The following is a 9,218-nucleotide window of genomic DNA, read 5'->3' on the forward strand; positions in this document are numbered from 1 at the left end:
AAATATAGGAAAATACGGTGTAGAGAGGAATGTAAACTGCAAAACGTTTCAAGGACAGAATACGAACTATCGCCTACACACCATAAGCAGAAGCGAAGCAGTCAGTCGCGTTACGAACTCGGAACGTCACGGAACCCTGCTTTCTCTTTCGCCGTCCACGCCGCCAGTTTCAGGTGAGGAGGTCTGATCATAGCTAAGCCAACCGCAACAGTTGCCGTCATACTAAAGACGGAAAACTGCTTTTTTGACCCTGTATTCCCCACGTATAATAATTTACATAGTAGCTTGATAGCTGAGTAGCTAGGCTGAAGTGTGCCGTAACGTGTGTTTAAGTTGATTCACTCTGGCCAAATCTGAGACATTTTCTTGAGGTAACTTTCACCTTAACCAACGTGGCAGCCATTCAGTTACAGTATTCGATGATGGAAATGAGAAAACTGTCACCTCTGTAATCATGGTGGCATGAGCACCCTTCCCACTAACTTTTTACTTGTAATTGAATGTCAACATTGACGCTTTTAAACTGAATGTGCACTTAAATCGCCAGAAACTGACAGGTGTAACAAATATACTTTTAGGAAAGATTAGTCACTTCAAATGGTGGATCGCCATGTGACAGTTTCCCGGTCTTTGTAGTAACTCATTTGACTAACTACTGCGAACAAGGTGAACCAACCGTCAATACGATCTTCCTGCGGTGCCTGGAAAGGGGAGAAGAATAAGATGAGAGCATTGTCGACACGCAGTTAAGATAATGTTACTATCTCTTCCAGTTTATGTAACGCAGCACCATTGCCACAGGGGTCCTAAACGCTTAACAGGGATATGTGAACTAGTGAGGGCATCACGCAAATATCTGCGTCGACTGCTGCAGCAAATTCCACGCAAATGCTAAATGTAGACGGCGTGTACATGGACGAGTAGAGCTTGAAAATCTGCATTGAGATGCCTGGCAAATATAACGAAACAATTCTGAAAAGCGAGCTAAAAAAAGGAATGTGTTTTCATCTTAAACACTCTCTGCAGAGATTACTAACTCCAAAGCAAATTCAGTTAAGTAAGGCAAGGTGAAAATAAATTAATGTAAGACCCGTTTCTAAAGAACATCTAAAATGTGAATAATCGGTTATTAGTCGCTTTACCCCAACCTCAGTAAAATTAATCCTTCATCATCTAACGACGAATTTTGAACCTTTCCAATTAAGAAATTACTAAAAAAAGTAGGTGCCTAAACAGCTGATGCAAATCGTAACTGTAATTAGATAAGAACAGAAAAGTTATCTATATGACAGGCGATGTCCATGTAGTGATTTAGTCACTGCGAAGCAGAAAACATCAGGTTGTAAAATTTTGTTACGTGATTGTGGAACGACAGTGTTATACAGAGAAAAAACAACTGACAAACTGACGTGTGGACATATTGTGGTGTCACCGCCAGACACCACACTTGCTAGGTGGTAGTTTTAAATCGGCCGCGGTCCATTAGTACATGTCGGACCCGCGTGTCGCCACTGTGTGATCGCAGACCGAGCGCCACCACAAGGCAGGTCTCAAGGTACGGGATAGCACTCGCGCCAGTTGTACGGACGACTTTGCTAGCGACTACACGGACGAAGCATTGCTCATTAGCCGAGCCAATAGTTAGAATAGCCTTCAGCTAAGTCAATGGCTACGACGTAGCAAGGCGCCATTAGTAACATTGCATGTATCTATGGAGTCTCACTTATATTGTCAATAGCGATGTACCAAGGATGGATTAAAGTTAAGTATTACAGAAGCTACGTACTTTTCTTTATAGCATTCATTACGTATCCTGTTACAGACCTATCTCTTGCCTGCTAAACACGTGCCTTTCGGCTACTTCCGTGGCGTGGCTGTCTTTCTACGCCACAACAGTTGGCGACGAGTCAACGGAAAGGGTCTTCTTCTTTCTAATTGCTTACATTTACTTGTGTCATGGCTTCGCCAGATGTACTGTCCGAATTTTATCGCTTGCAGAATCAGCAGACGCAGGCGTTATTGGATGCCCTTGGACAGCTCGTCCAGGGTCAACGTGCACTGCCAGACGATGCGGCAGCCGCCGCTCCACCGCTACCGCAGCCACAACTCGCAGTTGCACCGCCTTTTAGGCCGTTTGACCCAGCTACGGAAACATGGACGGAGTGGTCACGCCAGTTTGGATTTCATCTCGCCGCCTACAGAGTTCAAGGTAACGAGCGGCAGCCTCATTTATTGGCGTGTGTAGGGGTGCAAACGTACCGTGTGATAGTGAAATTATTTCCCCGACGCGACGTAGCAACTCTGTCCTACGAAGAAATTTTGTCTGCTTTAGATGCCTATTTCAAGGAAACAGTTAATATAGTTGCAAAAAGGTATACTTTCTTTCGTACACAACGTACGGCCGGTCAAACTAATAGGGAGTGGGTTGCAACATTGCAAGGCCTTACAAGGGATTGTGCTTTTGAGTGTGAATGTGGACTCCCTTATTCAGATACAATGGTACGTGATGCAATTGCACAGAACGTTTCTGATGTTCGTATACGGGAACAGATTTTGAAACTAGTTAATCCCTCCCTCAACAAGTGATAGACATATTAGATAGGCAAGACACACTTGACTTTGCACAGGAATCATTTGAACCTTCGCCAGCCGTGTGTCACATTAACCGGCCCGCCGGGCGCGCTGCACGGAACGATAACAAGCCCTCGCGCTCGTCCGCGCAGCTGCCGCCTAGCTCTCCACGTGTGCCGCGTAAGCGAGCAAATGCAGTGAAATCATGCCCGCGGTGTGCGACTAAACATTCGCGTGAACATTGCCCGTCACGACAAGCTATTTGCTTTTTCTGTAATAAGAAAGGACATGTTCAAAGTGTTTGCCCGAAAAAGCTCAGATCAGACAATCACAATCATTCCAGGCCCTTTGCTTCGCGCCGGAATCGAACCAAGACTACTCAGGCTCGTGGACCTTCGCCCATGGACATTCATGTAGTTAATTCCGCTTCGTCCAGTGCCACTGTCTCTAACAGTGACTGTGTTCGTCCCACACCAAGTGTGCGTCGACGTCGCCGGAAATCACGTCAATTAGCAAGTGATGCTGCACCTGTATAAGTTCAAATTGCACGAGACAGTCGCTCTTGTCAGCAGGACAATAAACTTTTTGTAGATTTGGACTTTAATAGCAAGGTCATACCATTCCAGCTCGATACCAGAGCTGCAGTTTCATTGATCAATCACGACACGTACAAACAACTGGGCAAACCTCCATTGCGTGCCGCAAATGTTAATTCACAGATGTTGAAATTGAAAGAGTAGCATTCTCGGGAGGACGCGTTGTTGCTCTTCTTGTCATCGTATCGCTCTCAGCCCCGAGATGGTCGCTCGCCGGCTGAGTTGCTCCACGGTCGTCCTCATCGAACCTTGATGTCTTTGCTGCACCCGCCGCATCAGGTTCCTGTGCAGCGGCAGCCACCTGCTTTTGCTCCAGGCGACGTTGTATTCTATCGCAACTATCGAGGTTCACGGCGTTGGCTCGCAGGGCGCATTCTTCGCTGCCTCGGCTGCGCGATGTATTTGGTTTTGGGGGCCTCTGGTGAGGTGCGTCGGCATCTCAATCAGCTGCGCCTCTGTCGTCGCACGGGTTCTACCGCTCCCCGTCTGCATTCAGCGACGGTGCCGTCCGGTCAGCGCCCTGGGGACCCATCTACTGGCTCGCCTCATCCCCAGGTGTTACCGACGATGCCTTCCATTTTGCCTCATGGCGACGCGCCGCCGCAACCGCCGCCGCCGCCGCCTGTTCTCCCGCCAGCGCCGCCCGCAGTGGACGCTTCGCTGCAGCCGCCAAGCGCCTCCCTGGGTCGCGCGCCGCCGATCGCTTCCCGTGATCAGCTGTCCTCCGCCATGGAACTCTTGCCCGCTCCGGACCACATGACGTCATCGCGCGTCGGATACCCCGACGCAATGGAGGTCGACCCTTCGGCCCCTCCTGTCTCTTTACGGGCGCATACACCGCATGTTGACGTGCACCCTGGACTAGGTTTTCAGGCGTTTCCTAGATCCCCTCGGACCGAATGGCCGGGTGCGGGTGGCACAGCCTCGCCTGTAGTTAGGCACCCCACCTCATCGCATACGTCAACATGGGGTCCTCCCTACGGGGGGCAGAAGCCTTATAACACGACCGTTCGCCGATTTGCGGGGGAGGAATGTGGTGTCACCGCCAGACACCACACTTGCTAGGTGGTAGCTTTAAATCGGCCGCGGTCCATTAGTACACGTCGGACCCGCGTGTCACCACTGTGTGATCGCAGACCGAGCGCCACCACAAGGCAGGTCTCGAGGTACGGGATAGCACTCGCCCCAGTTGTGCGGACGACTTTGCTAGCGACTACACGGACGAAGCATTGCTCATTAGCCGAGCCAATAGTTAAAATAGCCTTCAGCTAAGTCAATGGCTACGACCTAGCAAGGCGCCATTAGTAACATTGCATGTATCTATGGAGTCTCACTTATATTGTCAATAGCGATGTACCAAGGATGGATTAAAGTTAAGTATTACAGAAGCTACGTACTTTTCTTTATAGCATTCATTACGTATCCTGTTACAGATCTATCGCTTGCCTGCTAAACGCGTGCCTTTCGGCTACTTCCGTGGCGTGGCTGTCTTTCTACGCCACAACACATATTAAGGTATCACATTTAAAATTATTTGGACTTATACCTGTTACATCCTGGCCGGCCGGTGTGGCCGTGCGGTTAAAGGCGCTTCAGTCTGGAACCGCGTGACCGCTACGGTCGCAGGTTCGAATCCTGCCTCGGGCATGGATGTGTGTGATGTCCTTAGGTTAGTTAGGTTTAATTAGTTCTAAGTTCTAGGCGACCGATGACCTCAGAAGTTAAGTCGCATAGTGCTCAGAGCCATTTTTTTACATCCTGTACATAAATGGTGTAGTCGATAATGACGAAAGTTCTACGAGGCTGTTTGCACACGATGCTGATTGTCTACGGCAAAGCTTCAACACCAGAAAACTGTATCTAAATGCAGGAATACTTGCAAAGGATTGATGATTGGTGAAACTGACTCTCATCACAAACGAATGTAATGCGTAATTCCAGATATCCATTGTTTTTCTATTGCACCACTGCCGATAAATCACTAGATACAAGAAGAATCGAACGAATATCTGAGAAAAGTAAGGAGGTGACAAGCTGAACTCTAATGTAGCAACCTGAAGAGAATGTTAAATTATCCGTGAAAGAAGTGTCTTTCATTGCCGTATATCGCTCATCACTGAAATACTTGGTACACTGAAGTGGAAGACATTATAAGAGAGTCACAAAGAAGTTTGCAGTTGACTTTCTGAGAGCGTACATTCTATGAATAGTCGTGCGCCATATTTTTTTTCAGATAGAATGCCTCGGAAGGACGAAAAAGTAAAGAAATTAGGTTTGCTCAAGGTGTTCTTCGCACGCACTATTCGAGAATGGAACAAAGAAAGAGAGAAGTGATAGATGTCCCACAAGTACCCTCCACCAACAGGATAACGTGGTTTACAGAGTATAGATTTAGCAGCAGATGGTTCGTTCAAGTTTCCTTGAATTTTCGCTGTTCACAAAGAGCAGACGAATGGTCAGATGACGAGGGTTCAGAACGCCACTGGCACGTAGTTTTGTTTAACGAATGTTACTTGACGATGTTCAAAACTATCTTCCATACTTCAGTTGTAGCATAAAATATAAAACAATAGAGTGAATCACCGAGTGATAAAAATGACATATATAACAATAATTTTATTAACTGAGAATAATCTCTGTATTGGTTAGTTCACAAATTTCAAAGACAAATAATTGAACATGCGACACCGTACTACTTTTACAAATTCAGTTCGTCACAAAGCATTCCCAACAGTCCGAAAGTATAAAATACCTCGACAGTATCCTTCACAACTAGCTCTCGTAACTGTTTGGTTGAATAACATGCATAAAACGACACCATATGTGTAAATAATCGTAACAGAAAATGCGAATAATTAGTGAATAAGAAATGAAGTACAGGTTTCTAAATACGAGGACGTGGTGCCTCTGAATTTTTAATGTTTAAACTCATTAAGCTTTTTAAATAAAACAGTCTTTATTAGCATTCTACGTCTTTATTCTTCATATATACGTACTTGTAACCCTGTGACATTTTAGGCCACCGAACTGTAGCGTCTCAGATGGCACTGTTTAACGGGACTCATCGGTGGGTGAGAAAAAGCCTGCTGTAATCTAATTTCAAATTCTAAGATTTCGTCCAAACATGAGTAATCTCTCTTTCAGAATGGCAATGCCATACCGCACCCAAGCTCTGGCTTCCCTGTCATCGATCATCCTGCATACAGTCCCCACTTGGCCCCAAGCGATTTCCACCTGTTTCCGTAACCTGAAGCAAACCTTCGACAGTCCCATTTTCATAGTGACAGAGCGGTGCAAGGAGTGGTGATGTGACTCGGTGAACAGACAAAACATTCTACAGTGACGGTATCAAAAAACTGATCTCTCTTTGGGAGAAATGTGTTTGTCACGAGGGTGACTTTGTTGAGAAATAAATGTATAGACATGAAGAACAAAGATATAAAATATGAATAACGTTTTATTAAAAAAGATTTATGAATATTCTCATAAGAATTCCAAAGGCACTCCTTTTCAGCACGCTCTCGTATGAATTAGAAATGCTTTTTATTACTTTTACCTCACTTTAATCTTGCAATAAATTCTGCCCTATCTCACCACGGTTAATTACAATGACATCGCTGATATGCAGGTTGTAGGCATACAACATGTAACTAACGACAGCAGTCGAGAATGGCAGCCTGCTCTTTGCAATCCCAGTGACAGACAGAGTGAAGACAAGGCACTGAAATCTCGTACATCGATTTAGATAAATGCGAAATAAAATTTAAGGTGTGTAATGAATTATAGGAAGGGAAATAGTTGTGCCGCAGTGGATACACCACTTCACGTCAGATCACATAAGTTGAGCGCTGTCGACTGTGGCCGTCATTTGGATGGGAGACCATCCGGGCGGCCATGCGCTGCACTCAGCGTCGTGATGCCAATTGAGGAGCAACCCGACCGAATAGTAGCACCTCCGATCAAAGAAAACCGGGAGAGCGGTATGCTGACCACACGCCCTTCCTATCCGCATCTTCAGCTGAGGCTGAAACGGAGGTCGGGTGATCACGATTGAGCTCTAGTGGCCTGAAGACGGAAAGCTATAATGTTATGTAGGACTTATTAGCTAAAGTGCTTCAAGGATCAATCACTTGATGCAAATGTATTTATGGGAACAGAAAACGGGGAAGTACGTTTGACATATTACACATTCCGATTCGACAAAAATGGGTGTGCGCAACGACAAGCGTATTAAATCGTTTGGAAGTACATGCGCGGTGACAGACGCCGAGCAGAGTAGATGCGCCAGCAACAACAGCATTTGCCTGATACACAGTAATTTAGTTTAGTTTCTGTTTTCACATTTCTTTCGCGAGCTTCTGCAATGAAGTTATCTATACCTGTGTGGTTTACTGTGTAAACTAGTGGTTTGCTAATTAAGGGAAATTTTTGTTTTTGCGTAGAACTTGGAGGATATCCCTGTGTAAAGTGGCAAACTAGTGTCATGTTCCCCCGCCACGAGCTCCACTACTCGCCTCTAAGTACAAATTTCGTGCTGGTACACTGCAAATAGTTTACAGCATTGCATTCTAGTTTACATACCTAATTCGTACAGTAGCTGTATCGGTAAACAGAGTTTCTAGTAACAAGTAGCTTTATATAGGTCTACTTCAATAGAGAAATTTATTTCTGTTCAAGAGATTGCTGTCTCAGAGTGTAGCGAGAAATGTACAGAGAACTTTTTAGTATGTCTGTATATTGCTCTTTCTTATATACATATATTCCACACTCAGTAGCGCCATTTGAGATCTTAAATATATTTTTTACACAATGCGACATGTTTAGTTATTGTGATTGTTGTGAGTGGACACAAGGAAAATTGGCTCCTGCCCGTAAACTGCCGCAAGCTGCGTTGTCTACCGTCTTCATGCTTCTGGCTAATGGTGAAAGTTGCGGCGACATCAGAGCGCTGGTGACGAAATCTGTGAGATCTTTGGTGTCGTCCGAATTTCCTACTGACCTTGGTGTCGCTTCATCTTCTTATGCAGAACATCAGTCCGTCTTCATTCAAGGGCGGGTGGCAGACGGTGGTGGGTTTGCGTGTCACTGGTAGGAAGGTGAAGGAGAGGGCAGGTCGCGTGGCTGGCTCCCAACGCCTCAGCAATGGGTACGAGGTGCTGCCCAATGTTGATGACAACGCTGAGCCACCACGGGCTGACTCTCATTTTGGGCCAGCGACCAGTTTCCCTGCCCAGTCGGGACAGGGGGTGGATACGCTTGTGATGGGGGGCTCCAATGTTAAGCGGGTGGTGGAGGCCCTCAGGGAAATAGCAGGCAAGGTGGGAAAGAAAATCACTTTGAACTCGTTATATATGCCGGCGGGTCGCGATTGTTTACTGGAGGAGGCCCAACAGGCTTTCGAGCACACTGGGTGCAACCGGCTGCATGTAGTGGCACATGTCGCCATGAATGACGCCTACCGCTTGGGTTCTGAGGACATCCTCGGCTCGTTTCGGTGGATGGTATCAAGGTATTTTTGCTTAGGAAGAAAGGTAGGACACAAATTTAAGAAAACCTGAACAGTCAGCATAAAATATTTTGCGATTAGGAGGGACATGTAGAGAACAAATGGGAAAAATTCAAAGACATCCTGCAATAGCACTAGAGACGTACGTTCCGAGTAAGTTCTTAACGGATGGGAAGGACCCGCTATGATTTAAAAGCCGTATTAGGAAAATGCTGCGTAAACAAAGAGAGATTCATCTCATATTCAAGGGAAGTAAAAATCTAGCTGAAAAATGAAAGCTAAATGAAGCGAAAATGAGCGTAAGGAAAGCATGGAGAGAAGCGTTCAATGACTTTAAAAGTGAAACGTCGTCAACACAGAGGAAAAACACCTAAGAGATTTTGGTCGTATGTAAAATCAATAAGTGTTTCAGAAATAACTATTCATTCACTTCGTGACCATACTGGTAATGAAACGGAAGATAACAGAGAAAAGGCCGAAATACTTAATTTTGTCTTTTGATGTTGTTTTACCTCGGAAGGCCGTAACACGGTCCCTCCTTTCAA

Source organism: Schistocerca piceifrons, chromosome 5 (assembly GCF_021461385.2).
Source record: "Schistocerca piceifrons isolate TAMUIC-IGC-003096 chromosome 5, iqSchPice1.1, whole genome shotgun sequence".
Lineage (NCBI taxonomy): Eukaryota > Metazoa > Arthropoda > Insecta > Orthoptera > Acrididae > Schistocerca > Schistocerca piceifrons.